We start from the raw sequence: 5,967 nt of genomic DNA, 5'->3' as shown, positions 1-5,967 counted from the left end.
CAGACTGGCTGAGGATCGGGAACAGCACAGACTTCTGTCTTGACGGACATGAGTTTCACTGAGAAGGGACAAGGAGAGGTATGTCAGGAATATAGCTGAGGAGGCTGAAGGCCGTTTTCATGCAAATGACCTTTGACCCACCTACCGAGCCCAGAAGCTCCACTCCAGACCCACCTCTCAGGTTAACTCTGTTCAGACAGCAGATGGATGGCTTGTGCTGGGGACAAGTGAGTGTAGAGCTCATTGGGCTGAACACTTTGAAAAGTTGTAAATGGCTGAACCTCCCAGTGGACAGCTTCCATCAGCTAGTGTATAACCACTGACTCCTGTCCCACCAAATGACAAAGCCGTGCCTTCTCTATATGAAATCAAGAAAGCAGTGGCTAGGTTGAAAAGTGGTAGAGCAACTGGTGTTTGCAACATCTCAGCAGAATTAATCAAAGCCAGGGGCGAAGCCATGATCAGGGGGTTACATGCAGTCATGGAAGCCATTTCGCAGACTGGTATCATTCCTTCCAACTGAACAAAGAGTTTGGTCACCCCTATCTGGAAAATACAAGGAGACCAGCGTGACTGTGGTAACTACCATGGTACTACAATGCTGAGTATGCCAGGCAAAGTTCTTGTTCACATTCTCCTGATGTGAATCCAGGACCATTTGCTAAAGTTTCAGAGGCCTGAGCAATCCAGACTCATGCCCAAGAAGTCTACTGTTGACCACATACTAGCTCTTCAGGTTCTTGTGGAATGTTGTCTTGAGTTTCGACAAGGTCTACACGCAGCCTATATTGGTTTCAAGAAGGCATTTGACTCAGTAAGTTGGGAGGCACTATGGGAACTCCTGCAACTCCATGGGATCCCCACAAGGATAATCTGACTGATTGCTGGCTTGTACTCAAACACTGATAGTGCTGTCAAGTGTGGGAATGGAACATCCAACTTGCTCCCTGTAAGTTCTGGTGTAAGACAAGGATGTGTCCTTGCCCCCACACTTTTCAACACATGTATGGATTGGTTAGTGGACTGGGCTGTGGGGTATCAATTCACAATTTCAGGGTTACCGACCTTGACTTTGCTGATGATGTACTTATCTTAAAGGAGTCGGTGGAGACACTACTGAGTGTCCTCAATGAATTTCATAAGAATGCAAACCTATTGGGATTCAAGGTCTCTCAGGCCAAGACCAAGGTCCAGGCATTTTGTGGCTTCTTGGATGAAGCAGTTCAGTCTGTCCAAGCATGTGGTGAGAGTATAGAAGTCTTGGGAAGATTCACTTATTTTGGTAGTGCGGTCCATAACAATGGTAGATCAGACACTGAGATTTCTCGTCGCATCGGTCTGGCCTACAGAGACATGGATTCACTCATTTCAGGTATTTGGCGCTATCGTCACTTGTGTAGAAGGACGAAAGTTTGCATCTTCAGGGAGCTGATGCTCTGTCATACTTTATAGTTGTGGGATATGGACACAAAACAGTGATTTGAAGTGGTGAATTGACTCCTTTGGTACTAGGTGTCTTTGCAGGATCATGGGATATTGCTGGTACAACTGGGTGTGTAATGACCAACTACAGTACCCTTGCGTCCAACACGCGCTAGTCCAGCACAATTCGGGTCCAGCACGGAGAGCAATTAATTAGTATTATTTAATACGATTTAATTACTGCAACATGAGTGTGTTAGCATAACACGCACAGAGCTCCGATAAGTGGGCGAAATCCACAGAGTTCACTCTAGCACGATCACCCCCAGTCCAACACGGTCATACTGGACATTCCCATGATGATGATAGCCAATGAAAACTTCTGATCAAGTAGCGATCCCCGTCCGCCATCGTGACATGATCATGATGCCGCCCAATTAAAAACGCTTCTGGTGTAACGTGATGTTTTGTTTAAATTTCTCCCGCCACAGCACCACTCAGTCGCATTATTGCATTGAAAGGTGCTTTTTTCTTGCTGCATTTTCTGCCCTTGTTACTGCATTTTACCCTGCTCATGATGCCTAGGAAGCCTTCTGAGAACCCCAAGAAACGTTGGCACCTCCCTCAGGCCACCAAGCTAGAAAGCATCGAGAGGAAGAAGAAACGGGAGAGGAAAGTTGACATTGCCAAGGCCTACGACATGAATGAAGCCAACGTGAGGATCATAATAAAAAACTAAGACAAGATCCTGGCAGCCGAAGGCTATCACACGGCACTTCATACCAGGTTTGCCGAGGATACGATGGTAAATCGGAACGGTAAAGTTGTAAAATTGCTGACGATACCACGGGCATTTGGAATTCATCTGGATGGATTTCTGCCGAGGATACGATGGGCAAAACAGTGTGACCAAAACCCAGGCGACTCGACAGAGAATGTATCGTACTACGGCATTGAAATTTAGCCTGACACTGAATACATATTAATATTTTAGAATATATATCAATCGTTTGAAACCCTTCTCATCGGCGTGCGTACCAGTTTAAAAAACAAAGTTGCTTCTCCTTATTCTCCACCGAGTCAGCGACAGCGATCACTTTCCACAGTCACGAGATGGGGCTCTGGCAACAGTGTGAGAAGCATGCACTTTGTCGAGGATTACAGAGTGCTAGGACAGGCAGAAGCAGGACCTTCCATGGCTGTGGACGAAGATAGTGATTCTGAGTGTGATTTCGAAGGATTTATGAGGGAGGTTGAGGAGGAGCAACAGCCATTACCCGCTAGTGACGCCAGCAGCCATCCTCCGGGGACCCAGTAGGACTACCTACAGCCTTGGATACCACCTTCCATTCCCAGCAAGCCCACCAACACTATCCTAAAAGGTTAGTTATCATTCATAGCACAGTACCATTTATTATAATTACAATAGTACCAATATATGGATAGGTATGTGGTAGGTATTTAGGGTGACTTTTCCTAGGGTTGCTGACATAATTCATTTTTCCCCATAAGCTTTATTGTTAGTCCAACACGTTTTTGGTCCAACACATGACCCATGCATGACAATATTACCGTGCTGGACGCGAGGGTACTGTACTCTGTGAGACTGAATCAAGGCCTATTACCCATATAATACATAAATGCCTATTCTAGCTATATGGGCACTTGACCCACTTTCCAGAGGCTGATCCTGCTCACAAGGTGATCTCTGAACAAGTTAACCCGCCGACTTCCGTTAATGTATATATATAAATCCACACGTTTTGTCACTCTGACTCTTATTGACGTATATTAATGTGCTGCAATTGCAAGGTCCGTCATTTGCACATTTTTCAAATTTCGTGCGTGATTTTTGGTTCGTATACACGGGACACCTTCCTCTACAAGATGCCATGCAGGGACAATGCTTTATCCCGCATGACCTCCCCCCCCCCGCACGGCATTGTCTTGGCAATTCACCTGTTACCAGTGACCTGACCAGTAAAGACATGTCGTGCCACGGTACGAAATTCAAGGCCAGATTGATTCCCCAATCGATGATAATGTGGAGGACAAAGTTGATGTAGCATTAGAGGAAGAAACAGTCAGAAATGATGATTAGGTAATGTCGCCAAAAAGGGTCAGGTATGTTCATGTGTTTGGTGAGTGAAACAATGCTTATATTGCCTATAATACTATGTGAAAACCAATATACTCTCGTATTACATATAAACTCTTACCAAATAAATTAATAAATACCATTTATGAGTGGTGTGGAGTAGTTATCCTCCCATACAACTCATTTTCTTTGGAGCCAGCTTGATAGAAAACCCAGTAAGGTAAGGGGTACTGCTAGCTGTATCCAGTATTTTAAACCTCAGGTGAGTGATTTCTCTATGAATTTTCTATGCTTCTCACCAAAAGCGGAGGTATGAGCCAAAAAATTTTTTTTCCAAAATTGGCCAGGATTGGGGGAAATCAGTGGTGGAAAATCAGTCGGGACGGGGCAGGTTGGGTGGAGAAGGCCAAGGGCAAGGCCACAAAACTCATGGCTGAAGCAGGTCCATCACTCATGTTGGGAGATACTTAGAGGGGGAAGAGTCTCTGCCTGGAGGGTTGCACAGGGGAACCTTAGAGGATGGAGTCAAAGGCTGAATGAGGCTATGCACCCGGCAGTGTTTGTCCCTTCTTGATTGATTGAGCAATTAATTAGTAGTAGCAGTAGTAGTATTCACCACTACCTACATGCTTTGACTCACCCAGTACTGAGTACTGGATGAGTGTCATTATTCTTCCCTCCACTAAGTCTATCAAAAATTAGAAAGATATGAATAATTTTAACCAGCATGTGTTTGGAATTAACTTAACCCCAGTGACAATAACTGATATATTTTAAGTTAGTGAGCCTAGGCCACTTTAGCACCTTAACCTCTTAACCGTGGGGCATCACTTTCGTGACCCTCGGGAGTAAGGGATCATACCGCGGGGTGTCACTTTTGTGATTCTGTGTCATTTTGAATTTGCCCGGGCTTTCAAGTGGTGGCTTGTATCATCTATCAGTACTACTAGTGTCCAGCTATACTCAGTTCTGCTAATGCCACCTGTACTCCCATCCACTGTTGACAATTTAGCCATTTTTCTCCTGTCCTTGACTCCCCCCCTCCTTACCTCCCTGCCATTACCCTCTCCTCCCACCCGACCAGCTGCGCTGCACTACATAAATGCTGGATGGATTTTTCCACTCATTTTATCCACTGAAATGTGCCCTTTGCCCTATTCTTATACAAAATAATATATAAAAGAAAGAGAAAAGGTAATTGATACTGCCATACATCTGGAATGGGCTAATTATCACCTGGGAACACCTCACGTGCACTTGTTTGCTAATTTTCCTTGTTTATTTCCCCTTGAAATATGCCGTATGATCTGTTCTCATAATAAAAATATATATAAGAAAAGAAAGGAGAAGCCTAAGTGATATTTACATTTATGTGGAACTATCTAATTTATTGTGTATTATCTAGATTTCTTGCCAATCATTTCATAGCGTATATATTAGCAGCTGTCACCACGCTGACATTGGCAGCCCTTCACTGCCCCTAGGCAACAGCATTCAGTTTACTGTCGTCTTTCAAGGTAAAACCACGTCGGATTCGCGCCTCTCCAATTCCGCCACTTTTTAGCCCCATGCAAAGGGTCCTGGGACCTCTACCCCTACTAAAACTCGTGTGGAAAGGGGTAAAGGGCTAAGTGACTGCTGTGGAACATGAACTGGCTAATTTATCAATGATAATGATGGACAGTGACTACAATCTTTCTGGTGACTCTAAAACAGTGCAAGTGGAAATGTAAATAATGTTTAAAGCATGTGTAAACAGCAAGTGAAACCAATGAATGTAAATATAACTGAACAGCAGAAAATAGTTTTATAAGTTACTGCAAGTGACAGTGCATAACACTGTATAAATAAAATAGAAATGTAAATAATGTAAATAAAATAGAGAATGTAAATAGAAATGTATATAAGTAGTAATATAAGGGTACGAGTAAATATACTAGGCGTAATGAAAGTGAAAGTTTCACTCTAGCATGTATGAATACTGGAGGTAATGAAACTGAAAGTGACAGATTCGCTCTCTACGCTAGTATACAGGACGAGAAAGTGAATGCTTGGAGTGAAAATGGACTACTACTACTGAAAGAAACTTATAGATAAATATTGTATATATAAATAAGTGTAATAAAGTACTAGGAATATAAAGTGTGAGTGTGTTTATAAATAATAAATGACAGCTCCTCCTCAGGATACCATCGGGTAACCAGCACAGGAAGAAAATTCGTATTCGCTCGTAATTTACATTGCTTTCACAGTGTTTTTTTTTTTTTTAATATGGATTCCAAACTACTTGAAATTCATAGAATAGTGTTTGTAGTTATAATATCAGGCAGTGGTAACCATATTACGGGGTATCGGGAAGTGTAAAGTGGAGACTTCGTTACCCAACTTCAGAAGTCTCCACAAGTCCTACGGTAGATGACGAAGGCTCAACAAACATCCCAGGGGAA

This window comes from Coenobita brevimanus, chromosome 2 (assembly GCF_032717465.1).
Source record: "Coenobita brevimanus isolate Jiangsu-jjx chromosome 2, ASM3271746v2, whole genome shotgun sequence".
Taxonomy (NCBI): domain Eukaryota; kingdom Metazoa; phylum Arthropoda; class Malacostraca; order Decapoda; family Coenobitidae; genus Coenobita; species Coenobita brevimanus.
This window is presented reverse-complemented; position numbering follows the sequence as displayed.